Consider the following 24,736-nt stretch of genomic DNA (forward strand, 5'->3'; position numbering starts at 1 on the left):
ATTGTGTTCTTTAAAAAGTAGTTTGTTAGACAAAAGTTGATTTTTTTAAATGCCCCCAACCAAGTGTTACACTATAGGATCATTTAGCTTATACTCCCCCCGACCTGTGGCACTAAAGAGGTCTTACCCTAAAATACCTGAGCACTAACTATTGCACTGGGGGGTGATTTTTCAATACAGAATATCTAAAAATTGATAGGTCTCTGTGGTATGCTCCCACATAAACACCCCTACCAAAATGTGAGAAACTATAAACAATAACAGTTGCACTATACTAAAGGTTGCAACTAAAGCCTATTTCAGAATGCACATTTTAAGTACATGATCAGGCTGCCTGGCTTCCCCTTGACCAGTATCTTATGTTACAACTAGGGGGTCCAGAGAAGTATGCTCACACCTACTTTTAGGTCTAAAGTCCTACCAAAAATCCGGACTCCCATCTTTCTTAAGTTTCTCTCTTTTCCTGGCCAAGTACCAGGGTGGCTGACACACTCTTCTCAACAATTTCAGCTTCCCTGCTACACTCATTGAAGCAATCTGCACGTTACCACCATGCGGTCACTATTATCGTGCTTTCTGTTGGCTATAGGTATACATCATACACCATGTAGTTCCACTCCTTAATATCATTCCTGCCATCTTTACTGTTTTTTTCTTTTTAGACAGGAGAGTCTCACTATGTTGCTCAGGCTTGTCTCAAACTCTTGGCTTCAAGCAATCCTCCTGCCTCAGCCTCCCAAAGATTATGGGCATGAGCCACCACACCTGGCCTCCTTCTTTCCTGACAAGATCCCTTGGTAGTCCCTTCTCACGTTGTCATTCATAACAGGCTTTAGGAATGCCTTTGGGGTATATTGTTGGCTCATGGTATCATTTGTCTCATCATTGCAATTGGCTTTTTTCCCAATATTGAAAGTATTATCCTTGTATTAATGCAATTCTATATGATTTTCTAATGGTTACGACCCACCTATTACAAGGATTGAACTTTATCTAACAAACATTCATTAAGTGTCAAATGCCAGGCTTAGGCTTAGCTGTCTTTATTTCTTATAATTTCATAATGTTACAATTCTTACTTATCTATAGGAGTGATCATACTTTGAATCAAACCTCCCTCTGTCAACCACTAAAATCCTCACCCTAAACTGTATACTTAATTTCTTTTTTTCTTTCCTTCTCTCTCTCTCTGTTTCTCTCTCTCTCTCAGATTTACATTTTCCTTGTTCACCTAACTAAGGAATTAAGAAATTAATGAATAATTCATGTCTCATCATTCCCCTCCCATCTTACGCATGGATGTTAGCAATTTGTCTCAACCTATTCAGTCAGTGCTCATTCTGTGTAATCCACTGAGCCCTGTTACACATGCATGTTGCAATTTAAAAAAATAATGTGAGAAATGAAAATATGAGCAAGACAACATAAAATTATTATTTTCATTAGTGGTCTCCAAACTTGAGCATACATCAGAGTTTGGAAATATGTGAAGCGCAAGTTGCTGGGAAGAGTTTCTCCTTCAGTTGGTATGGGATGAGTCTAGAGAATTTGCATTACTAACAAGTTCCCAAGGAATGTTGCTGCTGCAATATCATGCATGATCGTCTAAAAATTAATGATTTATAGGTAACTTAAGTTTTATGGAAAATGCAAAAGAATAACTGAAAAACTAACACAATGAGAAGCCCATTACAAGAATGTCAGGTCCATGAAAACAAGGATTCTCATATTCCATCAATATGATTTATATTCTAAAAGTATTGGAAAATATCACCTACCTGAGAGCAGCAAAGTTTGTAAAATAACTTACGAATATGCTTTAAAAGATGTAAGAAAGACATAAAAAAATTAAATTTTACTGAAGCACATAAAATAATAAATGGCCCTGAATAAATGGAAACACACGTGCTCACGTGCAAATTCACACCCCATATCCAGGCACAGACAAACTCAAAATCATAAAGATGCAAACTTCCCTCAAATTTAACAAATAAATTCAATAAAATTTCAATCAAATTCCCAAGAGTCAGATTTTTTGTGTGGAAAGTGGATATTTTGTATGATGAATCTATAGTTCATTGGGAGAACTGAACACATAAAAATTGTCCAATAAGCTTAAAAAAGGAAAATAAGCCACAAACATACTTAAGACAGGGTGGTTGGGGAGGCAGAGGCAAGGAAACTTTTTCCAGTTGATATTAAAATGTAGTTAAAAACATATAGTAATTATTACAGTATGGTACTAGTGTGGGACAAGACAGAGGAATGAACAAAATAGAATCTAAAATTAGATCAAAATACATATGGTTATTAACAGTATCATGAATGTGGCAGTTGAAATAAATAGAAAGATAAAACTTCTCCAAAAACACTTTAGTGGAAACTGGCTATGGTGGGGAGAGGAGATTAAAATTCTATCTGTACCATACATATATGTTCCAGATAGATTAAATATTGAAATATGAAAAAGTAAAATTGTAAAGCTAGTAGAAGATAAAGGAGAATATTTTTTAATGAGTCACAAACAAAATCTTTCTAAGGGCTGATACAAAACTTAGAGATCATAAAGAAAATAAATTTTAAGTTTGCTGATTTAAAAAGTTGCAATTCCATATGGTACAAAACACCATAAACATATTTAAGAAGAGGCAGGGAGGTGTGAGGTTGGAAGCAAGGAGATCTGCAACATAGGGAAAGGTTTAATATTAATTATACATAAAATTTTCTTAAAAAAATATCAAAGGTGAGCAATCCTGTGGGTAAATATTTGAACAGGCCTTTCACAGAAAAATGACAACAAAAAGAATAAGCATAAGAAAAGACATCCAATCTCAATGTTGTGTGTGTGTGTGTGTGTGTGTGTGTGTGTGTGTGTGTGAGAGAGAGAGAGAGAGAGAGAGAGAGAGCTGCAACCATATATAAAACACCTCTCAGGTCCTACTTACCATGCAAAATTTTATTTCTCCAACAATAAATTACAAACAAGAAAAAGACAATGAAGGAGAAAGAAGAAAAATGCTTACAAAAGATTTTAAGTAGAAATCTATAGATAAATTAAAGGAAGATAAAAAATTGTTGAGCATTTCATAGGGAAAATTAAGTGGGTTCATGTATTAAAGCTTTCAATTTGCGATAAGTTTAAGCAAGCATGTGCAGGTTGTTTCTTTTTTCCCTCATCGCCATGCTAACAGGCTATAATTCAATTTGTCCTCCATGTTCCAAAGGGTAAAATTCTTAAGTGCTTTCAGATTACAGTAATCACCTTAAAAGAAAGCTGTTTATCCAAGCAAAATGAGATTCACAAACTATCTTAAAACAACATAATAAAATATGATTAAGTTCCAAGTAAGTCTTGAAATTCAGATGCAAGCAGCATTTTTATAACAGGATATTCTTCTAGTATAGCAAAAGTAAAAAAAAAAAACTATCATTTTGCTTTCTTTGTACAAAAGGTCTTTAAACTGAAGGATTCTGGTTTTTAAGTTAATCTACAGCTGAAATCTAAAACTCTATGCTCTAAACAGTAAGCAACATCTAAACAATAACAAGAAGACATAAAAGCATTTTTTACCAATGACAAGTTTATTATCACAGTTTTTCAAAAATATGTATTAATCATTTGCTGAAACAACATAGACTAATATGAATTAAGAACCATCTTTAAGGTCCACTCTGATTTATGTATCACAATCAGTCTTAGAAATATTGTGAGTACTGTATTAAATTATAAACTGCCTTCTTAAGAGTTTATCATATTCTTCAACCTTACATTAAAAAGACAAGACTTTCCTTTTAAATAGATAAAATACTGTTTAACATCCTATTCAGTCAAAAGCCACAAGTCAAGTAAACAATGAAAACCTATTCAGATAAAATTCATATAGTCGATTTACTAGAGTTTTAACTTTTTAATAAGTAATTTTCAAATATGGTAAAAAAAAAAAAAACTGGCAGATCACTAATCAGAACTCCTTAGAAAGAAGCATTTCAGATACAAATCTTTCCAACAAAAATCATCATGTTGCTAATTAGGTCACTCTACTTTTACTGTGCAAGGGATTCAAGGGAGTACAGCATGCAGGTCTGGATAAAGGTAACAGTTTTTCTGGATCCATAACAAATAATTTTAGCTAATTTAACAAAATTGCAGAAGGCATAAAGAGAAGTTTAGGTATCTCTATCTTTTCTACAATCTTTCATAGCCACAGTAGAAGCCATCTTATGGAACACATTCAGACCCACAGTTCAACAACAGATCAAAAAAGTTAAAGTAGGATATGGTTTACTTTATCATTTGATACAGAACTAAGGCTTTTTATTTGCACAAATGCCTGTTAGTTAAATCTTGGCATGGCATCTTGTTTCATAAATTAACCTCACTACCATGATGAATGCATGAACTGTCACTTACAGATTTGGTTTCTTTAAAATGGATATGGATATAAAGACACTTGCAAAACAATCTGAATTCAGAATCTTTAGGACTTTTTACAATTTCCCCCAAATCTTCTACAACCACAGGGCCAAAGCTGATGTAAAGTAAGTGAGGCTCCCATTTCAACCACAGAAATTTAAGGGGTTGAAGAAAAAAACCACTCAGTAATAAAGATGAATATGCTGGGCACAGTGGCTCACATCTGAAATCCCAGCAACCCAGAAGGCTGAGGCAGGAGGATTATTTGAGCCCAGGAGTTTGAGACCAGCCTCGCCAACATAGCAAGACCCTCAGCTCTAAGAAAGAAAGATGAATAATAATTTAATGTAATATTTTAAAAAAATCTAAAACCAACACTATACTTGATGATAAACCATTAGATGCTTCCCCTCTAAAATCAGGAATAAGACAAGGGTGTCTGCTCTCACTGCCTCTATTCAACATTGTGCTAGAAGTTCTAACCAAGGCAATTATTAAAGAAAAGGAAATAAAATTCATCTTAGAAAACTCAGGGAAATAAGTTTTTAAAAGAAAAAAAAGCATTGAGATTGCAAAGGAGGAAGTAAAAATATTTTTAATTTTGTTTTTAGAGCAGATGACATGAGCTTGTATGTAGAAAATCCTACAGAATTGACTAATGGCTATTAGAACTAAAAAAAATCAATCCAGCAACATTGCAGGATACAAGATCAATATACAAAAATAAATTTTATTTCTATACATGTGCAATAAACAATCTGAAAATGAAATTTAAAATAATTCCATCAATATAAACATAAAATACTTGGAAATAAATTTAACAGAAAAAGTACAAAACATATATTCTGGAAACTATAAAACATTGCTGAAAAACAGAATAAGATCTAAATAAATGGGAAAACATACCATGTTCATGGATTGGAAGCCTTGATATTGTTAAGATGGTAATACTCCCCAAAGTGACCTGCAGATTTAACACAGTCCTCATCAGAATCTCAACTGACTTCTTTGCAGAAACTGACTAGCTAATTATAAAAGTCATATTTAAGTACTCAAAAGCTACAAGTAGCTAGTGTGTATTGTATTGGACAGCAAAGCCTTACCTGTCCTGGGTGAAAAATTACCTTTTTACCCTTTCAATTAATTTACAGTAGATAATATACTCACTAATAATTATTTATATTAAATTCTCTTTGTTCAAATAACTCATGTGATTTTTTTCTCTTGATTCGACCCTGGTTGATACTATTCAGGTAGTTTCATTATCAAGGCAGCATGGTAATAGGCTCTTAGAAGCTTAATGACGTAGGTTCAGCTGTCACTTTCTAGCTGCAGAAGCAAATTACTTCATCTCATTAATTCTCAGAATGTTACTAGGTAAAAATGGGGAGGCAATACCCACTCTCTCAAGTCTGTTGTGAGGATATATGAAAACAGCTGACATATAATTGGTGTTCAATATATTTTTACTTTTTTATTCATTTCTTTATTATCAGCTTCCAAGCATTTAAATCTATGTATCTCAGGTACAGCCTCCCAGAGTATTTCTTCCCCTGTCAAAACCACACTGTACTTTGTCCCAGTTCCTTGGGACTTTTTTTCAGCAGAGGTTTATCTTTAAAGGTAATCACAGCAGAATAAAGTTGGAGGACTCACACTTCCCAATTTGAAAACTTACTATAAAGCAGTTGTAATCATAACAGTGTGGTGTTGGCACAAGTATAGACATATAGATCAATGGAATAGAACTGAGAGTCCAGAAATAAAGCCATGTATCTATGGTTAACTATTTTCCATAAATGTTCCAAGACAGTTCAATGAGGAGAGGAAAGTCTCTTCAACATGTGGTGCTGGCACAACTGGATAGTCACATGCAAAAGAATGAGGTATACACCAAATGCATATATATTTGCATATACCATATACAAATTTTAACTAAAATGGATCAAAAACCTGTTAGAGTTAAAATTCTTAGATGAAAACAAATTTTTATGACCTCACATTTGGCAAAGGATTTTTAGATATGACAGCGAAAGCATGAACAACAATAGATAATTTGGACTTAATCAAAATGTAAAACTTGTGCATCACTGGACATTATCAAAAACATGAAAAAACCTAAAGATAGGGGAAAATACTTGCAAATCATACACCTGACAATAAATTATATGTAAGGATCTATAGCAACAACAACACTTTTAAAATGGGCAGCTTCCTTTAGGCCCAGTCATCTTCTAGTAACCTGCCAAAATGATGCACATACAGAGAAAGAGGAGAGGCACTGATACACGTTCTCTAGGCTTTTTAGAAAACATGAAGTTGTTCAATGTCAAAACAGCCAGAAGTGAAGATGCCAGGAATCTAACCCAATCTGATTTTAAAGACTCTCCATTGCATAGTGTTACCACCTTAGCCCTTTAAATTCTGATGTCAGCCCACAATCTATTAACACCTTTGATTTGTCTTCTAAATATGAAACTACAGTGTAATATCTCCAGAAATCCCTCCCCCTACTCCCCTCCCTCATTTTTATTTCTCTTACCACACTAATTAATTAAAGTATACCACACTAATTTAGCGCTCTGTCTCTGTCAGCTTCCACTTTTCTATTACATCCTCATTTATTTCATTCTGCAAATCCACTCGGAGTTCCTAAACATCAAGGGCTTCAATAGTTCTCTACTCTTAAATCCATGGCTAGCATCTTGATCTTTCAAAACGATTATAATCCTTTGCTATCTTGAGATATTCTCTCTTCTGGGTCAATAGCTATAGCTCAGTTATGCAAGGTGCCCAAATGAATGCTGGTAATAAAATTATCGCCCAAAATATTTGTTGAGTTTTCCTTTTAAACAGGGTAAATTAAAGCACAATTTCTTTCATTATAGCTTAAGGAATTTTGCTTTCCAATAATAATCAATTACAAAATGTCACTAAAACAATCTACTGGAAAAGTACCTGAACTTCTGAATATTAAGCCAAACTGTCCCTTTTAATACACAGAATGAAAATGGACAGCATTTTATAACATAATATCTAGAATGAACAAATTTTGCAATAACTTCATCTATTCAAAACACAGTAAAGAAACAAATAAATAAGAGGCCTCAGAGACAGAACAGATACCACAAAGCTCAAGCACAAATGTACATTCATGTTAGTAAGTGACACACCACTTAGTCCTTCATGTACAATTCTAAACCTGTTTGGCAAACTAGTTTTGGCCATGCAACAAATCAGAAGAAGGAGAGAAGGAGCTGAAGGAAGGCAAACTGAGGCATGATATAGAAGAAAATGCAAAAGGCTTTTCAAGGAACATAAGAGCACAACAATCAGAATCATATAATATAGATGCAAATAGTTCTGCAAGTCCCAACAGATCCTACAGCATCTCTAACATACTTTACTATAAGAGCTGTAATGACAGCCATGAGTCAGCAGGAAAAAATTTAACCAAAGTATTGAAAATAAAAAATACATTGATGTTAAGGAGATAAAATCAGTTATAAATAAAAATATAATAAAATTCCGGAATAGTTCATCACCTAAGCATTGAAGAAATCTAAAGTTTTAACTGTTACAAGCAGCATCTTCACTTTTCTTCTCATGCTGTTTTCACTAAAAATACAGCAAATCCCCTGAAGCTACATCAACCATCTTAACCCTGCTATCAACGTATAAGGGAGTACAGTCAATGACATCCATTTTAAGCAATTTGGGGGCGTACAGCAAGGAAATTTCACTTTATATCACTATAAAAGTATATTTTTAATGAAGAAAATTCATTTCAGAGATACGGATTTTATCTAAATCTTCAATACCAGTAGTATAAATAATATAGCAGAGTGTGTGCATTAAAATATAACTTCTCTTCCAAGAATCAAGACATGCACATGCACTCCCAACTTGTCTCCAGGTAAGGTGTGCTTCAGGTTCTTGATTCCACCAATGAAATACTCCAAACTCTCTCTCTGGGCCATGCTGACCTACAGTATACCAGATGATGACCCTTCCATTCTCAGGGAAGCGGCATTATAGTATAATGGCTAAGAGCATGGACCCTGCAAATAGCTATGATGGTTTTTAATTCTAGCTCTACCACTGAACTGTGTTACCATGAGTACTTAACTATTATCTGTAAAACAGAGACAGAGACAGCATCTAGCACTTAGCATTACTCATAAAATGTTGGTAATATGTAATTTATAGCACATCTGCAAAGAATCAGGCACTATGCAGGACATTAGGAATTTACAGATAAATGAGGAACGGTCACCACATCCAAAGAGCTCAGTCTCATGAAGAAAACAGACAAAACAGAGCATATAAATGCTGTGAAGATATGTGTGCTATAGCGCTGTAGAATACAGAGAAAGAATACTTATCTCAGCATATTCCCAGAGGAGAGGTATACTGTGTCTTAAAAGAAGTTATGTAAGCAAAACAAATGTCATAACAATATCTTCTGAGGCACAATGAGGGTTAATCCTTGTGCATCATGTAGACCTGAATGTGACGTACTATGACTTTGTAATGTGTTATATGCACATTATTCAGCATAAAGGTACTGAAAAAGCCCTACGACCCACAAAAAATCATCCACCAATTAGGCGGCCTGCTATTCCCACAATAAAGGTTCATCTAACAAGTATGCAATTACATCATTTTTGAAAGTGCAAAATACACCTAAAAACTGAAGCAGATGAAAAAAGAACTATTATTTATAGAATTTTTCCACATACCAGACACTTTACATTACTTACTTTACCTAATCCACACAACCCAGAAGTATTATTATCTTCATTTTACAGATTTAAAAAAAAAATGGAGGCTTCTCAGAGTTTATTAATATGCTCAAGATTGCCATTGCTAAGTGGCTAAGTCAGAATTCTAACCTTAAAAATCTGAACTGCAACCATTAAATTATACTGCTATCTTGGTATTCTAACATGGGGGTAACACATATTAAGAAGTATCAATCAGTCACTGTATTAGTTTGCTGGGGTTGCCATAATAAAGTACCAGAAACTGGGCAGCTTAAACAACAAAATCAACATGTCAACACAGTTGGTTTCTTCTGGGGTCTGCTGTCCTTGGCTTCCAGATAGCCATCTTCTCCCTGTAATTTCACATAGTCTTCCCTCTGAACCTGCCTGTACCCTAATCTCTTCTTAAAAGAACATCAGTCACACTGAATTAGAGTCTAACACGAAATACCCTATTTCCACACATCACCACATTCTGAGATACTGGGAAGGTTGGGACTTCAACATCTGGATTTCAGGAGGACACAATTCAATCCACAACAGTCAAAACTGAAAAAAAAAAAAAAAGACGCTTCTTCCAAGGGAAAATGGATTCACCTTAAATGTTTTTAAATCATAAATGAAATTTGTGGAGGTTGTTTTTTGAGAAATGTAAGCATATACATTTATCTAGGAATAGCCAACGAGTCACTGAGTACTGCCCCCTGAGGAGCATTTTGGAAATGTATTGGGGTGCTTTTACCACTCACAATTATTGAGAGAAACCACTAGCAATTGGTGGTCAGAGGCAAGGATTATGGAATACATGGAGCAGTCTCAAACAATGAAGAATGGCCTCATACCCCAGAAGAGAGAAATACTCTGCTAGGCGAAACTTAACACAAAAACATCAGGAACACCGCATGTGTACTAATACAGGTAAGATTTGACAAGAAGTAAAGAGAAAAGCCCAATAATTTAAGGCAAAGTCTTTATGGATGCAGAAACATGAATCAAATAAAGATGCTGTCTCAAAACTAAATTATATATCATTCTATGCACTATACATTAGAGTGCTTCCAATTATATATTTGTTGAAAAGTGTTTAGTAAAGTAATGCAGTTACTGAAAAAGCAATGAAACTTTGGCAAAAATGTCAGAGGATATTTGAGTCCATTCTTAAAGATTACAAACAAAGTGTTATTAAATTAGTAAAGACGCATGAACCACAGGAATCTCAATAAAAATTACTTGAAGTTGAATTTTGAAGAGCAAATTGGCAGCCGCCATTACAGAGAGCCCAGCTCTGATGCCTGAGCAAGGGGAGGAGGAGGCGCAACGGCCCACTGCAGAGTACTGTGATGAGAACCAGCGGGTCAGCGCCAGCCTCAGCAGCCACCAGAAGTACACGAGGAACTGGCAGCAGCGTGTGGCACGTGTGCGGTGGCAGCGCAAGAACAGCACAGAGAGGCAGCCGGCTAGGGCAGGTGGCATCATGGACGAGAAGGTGTTCACCAAGGAGCTGAACGAATGTAAGCAGCTGTCCAAGTCCCAGGTTAAGAGCCTCTGTGAGAAGGCTAAAGAAATCCTGACAAAAGAATCCAATGTGCAAGAGGTTCGATGTCCAGTCACTGTCTGTGGAAATGTGAAATGGGCAATTTCATGATCTCATGGAGCTGTTTAGAAGTGGTGGCAAATCACCAGATACAAATTCCTTGTTTATGGGAGATTGTGTTGACAGAGGATATTATTCAGTTGATACAGTTACACTCCTTGTAGCTCTTAAGGTTCCTTACCATGAATGTATCACCATTCTGCAAGTGAATCATGAGAGCAGACAGATCACACAAGTTTATTGTTTCTATGATGATTGTTTAAGAAAATATGGAAATGCAAATGTCTGGAATATTTTACAGATTTTTTTGACTATCTTTCTCTCACTGCCTTGGTGGATAGGCAGATCTTCTGTCTACATGGTGATCTCTCGCCATATATAGACACACTGGATCATATCTGAGCACATGGTTGCTTACAAAAAGTTCCCCATGAGGGTCCAATGTGTGATTTGCTATGGTCAGATCCGGATGACTGTGGTGGTTGGGGTATACCTCCTCAAAGAGCTGGTTACACCTTTGGGCAAGATAATTCTGAGACATTTAATTATGCCAATGGCCTCACTTTGGTGTCTAGAGTTCACCAGCTACTGATGGAGGGATATAACTGGTGTGATGACCGGAATGTGGTAATGATTTTCAGTGCTCCAAACTATTGCTATTATTGTGGTAACCAAGCTGCAATTATGGAACTTGACAATACTCTAAAATACTCTTTCTTGCAGTCTGACCCAGCACCTCATAGAGGCAAGCTACATGTTACTCATAGTACCCCAGACTACTTCCTGTAATGAAATTTTAAACTTGTACAGTATTGCCATGAACCATATATTGACCAAGTGGAAACAGAAAGAGCAACAGTAACTCCAAAGTATCAGAAAATAGTTAATATTCAAAAAACTTGTTTTCACTCAGACCAAAAGATGTGCCATATAAAAATACAAAGCTTCTGGTCATCAACAGCCGTGACCACTTTAGAATAAACCAGTTCATTGCATGCTGAAGTGACATTGTTGGCCAAGAAACCAGTTTCTGGCATAGCACTATTTGTAGTTACTTTTGCTTTCTCTGAGAGACTGCAGATAATAAGATGTAAACATTAATGCCTCGTGAATACAATTTAACTTTCATTTAGCTATAGCTTCACTTAGCATGACTGTAGATAAGGATAGCAGCAAACAATCATTGGAGCTTAAGGAACATTTTAAAAAATAAGTACCAAGGCATCCCTTCTACTTGTCAGTTTTGAAATCATTCTTTTTATTTTCAGGGATACCATTTAATTTAATTACATGATTTGTTTGCACTCAGTTTATTCCCTACTCAAATCTCAGCCCCAGTTGTTATTTGTTATTGTCAAAACCTGGTGAGTTGTTTTGAACACAACTTTTTTTTTTCCCCTTCCTGTAAGATGATGTGACTGCACAAGAGCACTGCAGTGTTTTTCATAATAAACTTGTGAACTAAGAACTGAAAAAAAGAATACAAATTACTTAAATGTTTCAAATTACAAAATTCTACGTGTTAAAAAATGTTTTGTAACACTAAGAAACATATGCTGTAAAAACTCATTTTGAAAGTATTTATTTGGCAATAGCCTGTTATTTTTCTATCTTTTTTGTATAGAGACATCTACTACCGCATCTTCGCCATAGCTTATTGTTTTATGGTTTCTCTTTCTAATCCATCCTCTCTATATCTCATCACCTAGAGAAGGATTCAGTCATCAAGGTCTTTTGAGGTACCAGGACCCTAAACTATGCCTTAAGGTGGTAGTATTTCAAAACAGGAAATATGCTTTCTCTGATACCTCATCAGCATCTTGTTCTCTATCACAACATAGGGAATTATTTTTGTCACTACCCTTAACAATATGGCCCAGGTCATTTGGGTCATTTGTGAGAATATCATACTTCCTCATTTTCTTCATTTTGAGAGCCTGTAATTTGTCATGGCATGTTTTCTCGGCTTCAAGTATTTCCTTCTTTCTCTTATTATGTACAAACAAGTCTTGTCTTTGGTTACTTATTCCAACATTTTTATTTTATGATCCACATGTACCACTGATTTTTCATTTTCTAGAGCTTTCTACACAGAATTACTTTCATACTTCTCATAAGCCTGAACTTATTCTTTAGAAGTAGGTACAAGCTTCACTTCCAAGATTAGGCTACAGGCATAAAGAAAGAAATTTTTAAAAAAAGAAGATGATGAAGTAGGTACAAGCATTCACTACTTCACTACATCTTCTAGTACAGTTAGGCCCTCATAGTCATATCCTGAAATATATACAGTTTTATTATACATTATATTTATTTATTCTTTATATTATAATCATAGTATTATGATTTTGTTATATGTATATAAGTAGGTCATATTATCTATAAATTCTATTTCCCATTAATTAAATAAACTGTTAGAAAATGTTTAAAAGGGTAAGGTGGAGGTCTGATAGGGTTGAAAGCCACATATGGTGACTTACAGAGACCTGAACCAGGAGAACACAGAAACTGTCCGCAAATCTGGTCAAAAGGAAAAAAAAATGTTCTTTTCTACTGGTCCTCTGACTAAACAGCACACGGAACTAAGAAACTGTAGAGAAGAAATTGGAAGCAAAGAAGAAGTAAAAGAAAAAAATAGAGAAGTGGTTTATAAGAAACCAAATAATTAACTGTGAATATGCAAAACTGACTCCTGATAATGCTTTTAGATCTAACCTAACAGCTGCCTAGCATTGGGGTTGATTAAGGGTTGATCTAAATAGATATGAAAAGAGACTACTTAGAATTTCAACCCTGAAAGACTACCAATAAGCTAGATTTGACTAATAGATCAATTCATTAAATCCATATAACATGCTCACCACTACAGTGAAATTTGGTTATGCATCAACTAACCTGTATATGTGCTGAACTTTAGAGGAATGGCAAAAGAGAATCAAGAAATCAGAGAGAATAAAAGGTCAAAAGATCACAATACCAAGAGTTTTTAGCTTCAGAAGAAGAAAATTGTGTCACTAATAAGTTCCCATACTGTCTCCAAGATTACCAATGAGAAAAACATTAGAGGTACTGAAATGAACTACAGAGGACAATTGGTTCAACCCATTAACTCTCAGTGGGCTTCATTTTTCCTATGCTGAGCCAATATCTGGCCCAGTAACTCAGGGTTCCCTTTTTTTTTTTTTTTTTTTTAATTGATGCGAGATCATGCCATTGAACTCCAGCCTGGGCAACAAGGGGGTTACTTTTAATTAGGTACTTTCAGAACAGAAATGCTGAGAGCAGTTTGGTCAAAACTCTTTATGTTTGATACCTAAAGTATGTCATTCTATATTAGTTTGTCCCTAGAAAAGATGGCTTGTAAAGGAATAGCCAAACTATTAAAGAACTAAAATCGCATGATTTTGGTTCCTCCTTTTATGCCCTAAAGGGTAGCAGCAATGTGAACTCTGAAATATCTAGCGCATCTTCATCACAAATTCCTCTATTTCGAAAAGGTCGTTGTGAATTCTTAATAAAGCATTAAGATAGATTTACTTTATATTAAATTAATCTGAAGTCATGAGCCACATTTGATCAGAATACTTACAAAGAGAGCACAGTCTTAGTTTCTGCTAAAGTCTTAATGCATATTCTTCACCATGCAGAGACAAAAATTATTATAGTTATTTTAGCAATTACAACATAGCAGCTGTTATACATTTTTCAGATAAGTCTGAAGTTACAATAAACCAAATAATTGTTCATTTTAATTGTATTGAACAGGGCCATTTAGGTTGATAAATTAGAATGTAAACCATCATTAACTCACAGGTAAAATTTACAAATATTTGAAGGATAGTTTTACCTCTACATCATTAATACCAGACAATTTAAATTTGTTTTATGTAGCTATTACATAAAGCATTTATATTATAAAATTTGTCTTTAACAATAATTTCTAAAGCATATATTTGTTCTGATTTTTCACATTAAAAATATGTTTTTGAAAAATAACAAGTTTCAAGTAGATAAACATGGAAAACTTAAAATACTGCCTTATACCATTTAGTCAGTCTTTGCTTTCCTATTTCTGCTTGTTCAGACTAAAAAAGAAAGGTCAGCTTCCCCTTTTTCCCTCCAATTCCCAATTTAGCAGGCATTAAGGTTTAGAATATAAGGTTAAAAAACATTTCTCTCCAAACTGAAGAAGCCACAGCTATTTTTAAATATTCATTTATCACTGTAATGACCTCTAAAAAAATCCATGGGCTTAAGTGACTAACATTAGATAACTGATATGACTCTCTTTTTGCTCCAGATACAGATAAATAATTATCACATGTTTGACACTGAGACTGCCTTAAGTAGACAGACAAGAAAATTAACTTAATAGCTTCTGTATAGTCCTACTTATAATATCTTTTAGTAAAGTTTGATAAATATACTTTCATGCCCCCAAACAGTAGAGTATAGAGAGAAGAGACTCTGGAATCACACAGACCTGAGCTTAAATGCTAGCCTCACTACATATTCACTAGCTGTTTTCTGTGAGTTTTAATTTCTTCACTGGTTCTAGAATAATAATGCCTACTTCTCAAAGGGTGACTATAAGGTCTGAATAAAATAAAATATGTTAAGTGACTGACTAGGCAGAAACACAATAAATGTTGGTTTTATATCTTCCCTCCCCTGCAACTTGGAATTTTAATATATCTAAATGAAAACTCTTCAGAAGTAAATTTGTAATGCATGTATAATATTTTAAATATTAATTGTCTTTAGCCTACAGCACCTTCATTTGCTGGATCCAAGATGTTTAGTATGTGGACGACTGCCATCTTTGAAAATAAAGAGTACTCTGTGATCAATATATTTGACTAAATTTCAATGTGTTATATAAATTTAATTATTTTTAACATGATATAAATAAAAGAATAGTCATCTTTTGATGACAGTGTGACTTTTCTAGGTTTGTATACCCCTAGTTTTTATTTTTTTAATATACAATGAACTTTTTATAAACTTCTATATTCTGAAAACCAAATTAATTAAAATTCATTTTAAAAGGTAAATTCATTTAAAAGGTAAATGTATACCAACGAGCACTTTGTGAACTTGCAGTAGACCCAACACCATTCTCAGTCTCTGAGAACTGCATAGCATCTACCCACAAGGTAAACATGGGTTGTTCTTTTTGATCTAACTACCTTTGGGCCAAGCTGATTAGACCAAAAGTGGAACATGTCCTAAACTAATTATATATACTATCTCTCCTGGGAATTGGAGCAGAGCAATTCTAGTCTAGCTAGAAGTAATCCCAAGGTCCCAGGACAGCCACATGCACAGAGAATCAGAGAAATCCAGTCTTCAGAAAGAGAAAAGTGTAAAGAACTCACATAAAAAGAAACAGAGCCAATGTAGCCTGGAATACAGACGATACAAGAAGCAAGAATAGCTTCCAAGATTACTGAGCCCTTCTAGCTTCCTACCCTTGGCCTCCCTAGGCCCCATTAGGCTAGAGCAAGCTCCAGGGTGTTTCTGTTACATAGAAGTAAAAGAAACTTGACTAAAACAGGAATAGGAAATGAAACACAAATACTGAACAGTTATAGCTCCTCCAGGGCTAGACGTCGCTATGTTAACAGATACTAAAATTCTACACCATCACAATAAGTTCCTTTTACTACTCCATTTACTGTAATTTTCTGACAACACAGCTGATAATATATTATCTAAAAATCTGTACAGTCATAACAAAAATTAAATTGTGTTTAGAGAAAAACCGAGTAGAATTGTTACAAAGCAGACAGAAAAGGGTAATGACAGGTAATATTTATTTAGTAGCAGAGGTGGTGATGATTGTGAGCTCCAATTCAGGAAGATAGTTAAGCCAGTATGCTTTTTAAATGATCTGGACCCAGTCATGAGACATGAAAACTGTTTAGTGGGTCAGGACAAGCATTTATTTTTAATGAAACAGAACTACAGGAGAAAAGTAGTAAGAATAAATATCAGTAAGTATTCTTTCATGAAGCTATTTGCTCCAGATTCTACACACTTTAAGTCCCTAAATTACAAAATCAACTATAGTTCTAACTTTTGGCCAGGGTCAAAAGAGCTTAAATGTCACTAAAAATCCCATGCTTCCAAAATACCAACTGGAGGCAATAGCTCCTAGTAATACATTTCCATAGCATATTTATTTTACAAGTTAAACAAATGAAAGTATTCCTAGCAAATACATCTTTATTTGCTTTAAGTTAACTCAAAGTGAATCACAGATCTAAATATAAAAAAAAAAAATAAAAAAATAAAAAAAAATAGGCTGGGCACAGTGGCTCACTCCTGTAATCCCAGCACTTTGGGAGGCCATGGTGGGCAGATCACCTGAGGTCAGGAGTTTGAGACCAGCCTGACCAACATGGAGAAACTCCATCTCTACTAAAAATACAAAATTAGCCAGGCATTGTGGCACATGCCTATAATCCCAGCTACTTGGGAGGCTGAGGCAGGAGAATTGCTTGAACCTGAGAGGTGGAGATTGCAGTGAGCTGAGATCACGTCATTGCACTCCAGCCTGGGCAACAAGAGTGAAACTCTGTCTCTAAAAATATATATATAAAATATCTTTTCTTCCAGAAGTTTTATATATGTAAAATATATATAAAACTTCTGGAAGAAAAGATAGAAGAAATTCATCAGGATCTTAGGTTAGTAAAGGTCTTGTAGCTATGATATGAAAAACATGATCCATGAAAGAAAAACCTGACAAAATGATCTTTATCAAAATTAAAATATTTTGTTCTGAGAAAGACTACCAAGAAAATGAAAAGACAAGCCACAAACCAGGAAAAAAAATTGCAACCCACATTTCTGATGAAAGATATACATTCAGAATTTATAAAAACAATTACAACTCTACATGAAAGACAATCCAGTATTTTTTACCTTAATGGGCAAAAATCTGAACACATACTCAAAGATATATGTAATAACCAATAAACATATGGAAAGATGCTCAAAATTATTAGTCATTAGGTTCATGCCCATGAACACAATGAGACAATTCTTTAACTATTCTTCCCATTGGTATATACACAGAGAGTTGTGGGGGTTCAGTCAGGATGGTGGGAGAGATTGTAAAATTATACTAGTCGCAAACCTTCTTATAAGGCTGGAAGGTTTTTGCAAAAGCCTTGGGAAAGAGGTTATGGCTGAAGGCAGCCTAATCTCCTTTCCTTGTGCAAATAACATAGAGTAGATACAAAGGAATGTAAGGGAGTTTATCTAAATAAGTTGTTTACTCATGTGGTCCTAAAACTAACCTTTAATCATTCACAAGCTGATGGCTCTCTTAAGGGGAGGGCAACCAGGTTTGTTACCCACAAATGATGTTTGCTTTAGGCCTTTAGTGGTGTTGACTCAAAGGCTTTGTCATGTAATGTGTGCTGAATAAAGGCTGGCAAGGCCAGCGTGTAGGGCCAGTGGCTGCCAACTCTCTCTGCCATGTCTGTGGCCATGGACCCCTAGCCTGCTCTTTCACTGTATTCTGTGTTTGAGTGCATTTGTTATCCCTTGCTGGGTCGGAGTCTGCAGGTTGGACCCCGACAGAGAGCTTCCAATAGTTTCTCACAAGTACAGTCATGTATTACTTAACAATGGGGATAAGTTCTCAGAAATGTGTCATTAGGTGATTTCATCATTATGCAAATATCATAGAATATACTTACACAAACCTAGATGATATAGTCTATTATATACACCCAGGTTATATAGTATATCATATTGCTCACAGGCTACAAATCTGTAATACATGTGACTGTACTGAATACTGTAGGCAATTATAACATAATGGTCAGTATTTCTGTATCTAAGCATATCTAAACATAGAAAACATGCAGTAAAAATATGATATAAAAGATAAAAAATCGTACACCTGTATAGGGCACTTAGCATGAATGGAGCCTGCAGGACTGGAAGTTGGTTGCTCTGAGTGAGTCAGTGAGTGGTGAGTAGATGTGAAGGCTTAGGACATTACTCTACACTGCTGTAGACTTTGTCAGTACTGTACACTTAGGTACGCTAAATTTATAAAAGCATTTCTCTTTCTTCATTAATAACCTTAGCTTACTGTAATTTTTTTACTTTATATCCTTTTTACTTTTTTTGAACATTTTGCCTCTTTTGTAATAATTTAGCTTAAAACACAAACAAACAGCTGCAAAATATATTTTATTTCTTTATATCCATATTCTATAATTTTTATTTTCAAAATTTTTATTTTTTTTAACTTTTCAAACTTTTTTTAACTAAGACAAAAGCACACACATCATTAGCTCAGGCCTACACAGGGCCAGGATAATCAATACCACTGTCTTTCACCTCCACATCTTATCCCACTGGAAGGTCTTCAGGGGCAGTAATGTGGGAGTTGTCATCTCCTATGACGATAATGCCTTCTCCTGGAATACCTTCTGAAGGACTTGCCTGAAGCTGTTTACAGTTAGCTTTTTGTATACATAGAAGAAATACACTCTAAAATAACACTAGAAAGTATAGTAAATATATAAACCAGTAATGTAGTCATTTATTATCATTATCAAGTATTAAGCACTATATATAACTGTATTGCTATACCTTTATACCACTAGAAGGAGCACAGTGGGGTCGTTTACACCAGCCTCACCAAAAACATGTGAAGAATGCTTTGCACTACCAAACTAGGAGAGATGTGACTTCACTAGGCAATGGGAATTTTTCAGCTCCATTATAATCATATGGGACCACCATTTTGTAGGCAGTTCATCACAGGCCAAAAGGTTATGTGACACATGACTATAATATTGCATAAGCATTCTTATTTACACAACTTTGCACACACACACACACAATTTCTGTTGGATCCAGTCTTCAGAACAGTATCACTAGAAAAGCACAATGAAGAGAGAGCAAGATGGCCAACTAGAAGCCCCTAGCCTCCTCTCTTCCATAAAAACAAGGAAAACAACAAATAAACAGCTATATTTTAATGCAAATAACTAATGGAGAACACCAGGGTACATCAAATAAGTGACACAAACCTTGGTGACCACAGAAACTCGGGAGTGTCACATAAAGAATGGAAGGAAATATTAGGACTCCATCACCCCATCCCCCATGAGAGATCACTTGGGAACCAGAAGGAACTTCTCTCTATGGTGAAAAGGTAGGCAAGAGGATCCCAGCAGCTCCCATCCACACTTTGGATACCTACAGTCCTCACTACTAGGGTCCCCTGCAGTCCTCACTAGCACTAAGCTCAGCTGAGGGAGCCGCCTAGAGACCCCAAAGCTATGCTCCTCCTCAGACAAGAAGCCAACATTGTGCCCCACCCCAAGTGGCCCACAGGGCTACTGCACTGAGAACTAATGCTAGAGTATGTCTTGCTCCAGGATGAGTACGAGTAGTCACAGCACATCTTCCCTGAGACTAAACTGTCCTCAAAACACCCCTGCTTAGTGGCCCTATACCTCAAGCCCAGCTGTGAACAATTGCCCCTTCCCTGTGCGGCCAAGCAATGGTGGGAATGCCCCATCCACTCCTTTCCCCACCGACTCAGGCAGAGTTGAGGCTGTGCAGTCCCTCCTGGGGAACCCATGCTTTGGCAGAACAGCTCCATATTCTCTCAGCCATGCCTGCACTCTGTCCCTAGGACCTAAGCTGAATGTGCTCATTGCTGCTGAGCAAACAGTGCTTTGGTGGAGCCCTGCATCCTGGAGAAAACAGGTGTGCCTGGGCAACCCAGAAGAGTCACACACACACACACACACACTCTCTCTCTCTCTCTCTCTCTCTCTCTCTCTCTCTCTCTCACGTGAACTGAAAATTGACCCCTTTGGTGGTTGGTGCCTTCACTGAGCTGAGCAACTGCACATTCCTTCAGGAGATATTACAGAAAAAAAGCATTGTTACCGTAGGAAATGACAGCTCCATGCACGTTATTGCCCTGAAGACCTTCCAGTAGGATAAGATGTGTAAGTGGAAGGCAGTGAAATTGATTAGCCTAACCCTGTGTAGGCCCAGGCTTATGTATATGTTTGTGTCTTCGTTTTTAACAAAAAAGTTTAAAATGTAAAAAAAAAGAAATAACAATCTTAAAAATAGAAAAAGGCATATATATGCTAAAAGCCCAGACTTAACCATTATACAATATACCCATGTAACAAAATGTACTTGTACCCCTTACATTTATACAAATAAAAAACAATATTAATCCTTCCAGTTCATAAAAGAATGAAAAAATGCTTATATAAAGAAATTATATGTATATATACAAATAATATATATGGATATAAAAACAGAATTTTTGTACAGCTGGGCAATATATTTTGTTTGAAGCTAAATGTCATTGAAAAAAGAGGCAAAAAGTTTTTTAAAAAATTTAAAAGTGTATAAAGTAAAAAAGTTACAATAAGTTAAGGTTAATTTATTATTGAAGAAAAAATATTTTTAATAAATTTAGTAGAGCCTAAATGTACAGTGTTTATAGTCAATAGTGGTATACAATAATGTCCTAGGCATTCACATTCTCTTCTCACTGACTGACACCCATAACAACTTTCAGTCCTCCAAGCTCCATTCATGATAAGTGCCTTATGCAGGTGTACCATATTTTATCTATTATATCATACTTTTATCGTACCTTTTCTGTGGTTAGCTATATTGAGATACACAAATATTGATCATTATGTTATAACCGCCTATACTATTCAGTACAATCATGTACACTACAGGTTTGTAGCCTGTGAGCAATAAGCTATACCATATAGTCTAGGTGTGTAGTAGGCTATATCACATACATTTGTGTAAGTACACCCTATGATATTCACATAATAACAAAATTGCCTAAAGATGCAATTCTCAGAATGTATACCTGTCATTAAGTGATGCATGCTGTGTAAGCATTTAAGGCTAAAATTTTCCTGTAAGTTTTGCTTACACTGCACCTCACACATTTTGCTATGCAATGTTTGTTATTGCTCAATTTTAAGTAGTTTGCATTTCTATTAGGATTCCTTTGACCCTATGTGTTGTTTAAAAATGTTTCTCAATATCCAAACATGGCTATTTTTTGTTATTTGTTTCTTATTTTAGCATAATTTCACACTAATCAGAGAATATACTCTAATTTCCATTCCTATTACTATTTGTTGAGACTTGTTTGATGGGCTAGTATATGGTCAATTTTAATAAATGCTCTGTCTGTACTTGTGAAAAGACATTTTCTCCACTTGCTGAAATATTCTACGTATACTCAATAAACTAAGCTTGATAATTGTATTCAAATTATGTATAACTATACTAGATTTTTTGTCTGCTTGTTCTATCAGTTACTAAGATAGGTGATTTAAAATTGTCCATTCTAATTGGTAGATTTGTCATTTTCTTGTTGTTCAGTTTTGCTTTACACATTCTGAAGCTATGCAATACGTCCACAAAAGTTTAGAATTGTTTTCTCTTCCTGATGAATTGAAGCCTTTATCATGATGTGGTCAAATGGAGAAAGGGGCTGGGAATAGTGGCACACACCTGTAATCCCAGCACTTTGGGAGGCTGAGGCGGGAAGACGCTTAAGCCCAGGAGTTTGAGACTAGCCTGGACAACATAGTGAGACCCCATATCTCCAAAACTTTAAAAATTAGCCAAGTGTGGTGGCATATGCCTCTAGTCCTAGCTATTCAGGAGGCTGAGGTGAAAGAATCACTTGAGACCTGTAGGTCAAGGCTTCAGTGAACCAAGACTGTGCCACTGCACTGTCGCCGGGGTGACAGAGTGAGACCCTGTCTCAAAAAAAAAAAAAAAAGATGTTTTTCTACCATACAGAGATAGGCATACTAGTGTAAACAGAAAACCCCACAAATAAAGAAAGAAGTCCTCACTCCCTCTATTTCTCCCTTCTCCTCTGTATTAGTCTGTTTTCATGCTGCTGATAAAGACACAGCTGAGACTGAGCAATTTACAAAATAAAGAGGTTTAATGGACTTACAGCTCCACATGACTGGGGAAGCCTCACAATCATGGCAGAGGGCAAGGAGGAGCAAGTCACATCTTACATGGATGGCAGCAGGCAAAAAGAGAGCTTGTTCAGGGAAACTCCCCCTTATATAAAAACAGATCTCTTGAGACTTATTCACTATCATGAGAGCACCATGAGAAAGACCTGGCCCCATGATTCAATTTCCTCCCACCAAGTCCCTCCCACAACACGTGGGAATTCAAGATGAGATTTGGGTGGGGACACAGGCAAACCGTATCATCCCCCAATATCATCCTCTCTACATACACCTGGCTGTGGATATGATGGTAGATTTAAATTTCAGCCCTATCTATACTAGGGTTTTCTGTTAACATTATTTGCAATACAAATATAGAATATAACAATAGAAAGTCATAGAAGAATTAAGGAATAATTCTGAAAGTTGTGGGAAGGGGTGTTTGAAAAAGAATGGTTAAACATTCTAACAATATAAAGTTGGCTACCCAGACTTTATGTCCAGTTTACTTTTATAACTTTTACTCACTTCTACCAGTCATGACTATCCATTTCTCTTCCTTGCCAGTAATTGTCATGTTAGCCTGCCTCTATTCCACCCTCTTATATCTGTCAGAGAAGTCACTCTAGATCAAATAATTCTGTTTCAAAGTTGGGAGGGACCTTAAAAGATTTTATTATCTTCTTATCCTTAACATACTTTATAAATGAGGAAACTAGGGTCCTCATAGCTAATTTGTAGCAGAGTAGAGATTAGAAAGAGTGTCTCTCCTTTCTGACTCATTGTCCTATTTTTTTTTCTGCTTTTTTCCATTTTAGTTTCTCATTATAGTCACAGACTTTGCGATCTGCTGACTTACTGGAATGTTCTACCTATATAAACTGTTACAAAACTGTTTGTTTCTTCTTAGGAGTCTCCTTGATGTGAAGGGTCACTATGACCTTAGCAGAAATGTGGGTTCTACCTAAGGGTTTGTTTATGAAGTAAAATCCTCAACCATAAATCTGTCAGCCCTTGTAGGTTGAGAAAAAGCTGGTTCTCATAAGGGTCCAGAATCTCTTTTAATGCATATTTATGAGTCTGACCTGGCAGCAGACATTCATGTGCATTTCACCTAGTGTAATAAATGTGTTGGCCTCATCCTGCTGTGGGGGTTCCACCTGCATTTTTCTTAGTAAATCGCATTTTCTACACTTATCATGCAAACTGCCAGGAAATTTTCCATGGATGTTCCCACTCCTTTGTATTACGCCACTGATTTCTATATGAGCTGGCTGGAGCAAGATGGGGTAAATACCACATCTTTCAAGCACGTCACTGAATTTATGACCACAGCAAACATTTTCCACTGGTGATTTTGTAAGAACTTATTGTCAAGTTGTAAACTCTATGTAAAATCTCTGTACCCATAATTATCATCTGGGCATAGAGATTTTGCATAGAGTTTACAACTTGACAATAAGTTTGAAAACTGGACCTCCAGTAAAGTTATTTTTTATTCAATGCCACCCACTTCCAAATTGTTTCACTATAAAAATTTGATAAGATTTTCTTGGGTTTGTGAGGCTGCTTGTCTTTCTTTTCCCATCCCAACATGTACACATTTAATCATTCCTCTGCAAGTGTTCCCTTCCTTTCTAGACAGTCACTACAGCTAGTGCTCGACTTACGACCATGATTGGTTCCGACAGACCGGTCGTAACACGATTTGGTTGTAAGCTGAGTAGGCTATATGTACAGTACTGTGAAATGATGTTATAAAAATCTTTAAGTCATATTTTATCATAATTTTCTTTCATTATTGTTATATATCATAATTTTCTTTGTTCATTTTATGCCATTTGTATCATCTCTACACCATTTTGTTTCTTATTTTTACATTCGTCAGGTTTAAGTAAAACACTGCATTACCAGTACAACTGGTTTAATATTTGCAAAACATACAAAA

At 35.6% G+C, this 24,736-nt stretch overlaps 1 protein-coding gene and 1 pseudogene across 3 annotated transcripts in view; one reads left to right on the forward strand and one right to left on the reverse strand.

Moving 5' to 3' along the window:
• Positions 1–24,736, reverse strand: part of KLHL13 (kelch like family member 13) — a 196,721-nt gene that overhangs the window by 133,965 nt on the left and 38,020 nt on the right. The gene's annotated exons all lie outside the window — the stretch shown is intronic.
• LOC119469167 lies at positions 10,655–11,665 on the forward strand (annotated as a pseudogene).

This window comes from Cebus imitator, unplaced genomic scaffold (assembly GCF_001604975.1).
Source record: "Cebus imitator isolate Cc_AM_T3 unplaced genomic scaffold, Cebus_imitator-1.0 Scaffold585, whole genome shotgun sequence".
Lineage (NCBI taxonomy): Eukaryota > Metazoa > Chordata > Mammalia > Primates > Cebidae > Cebus > Cebus imitator.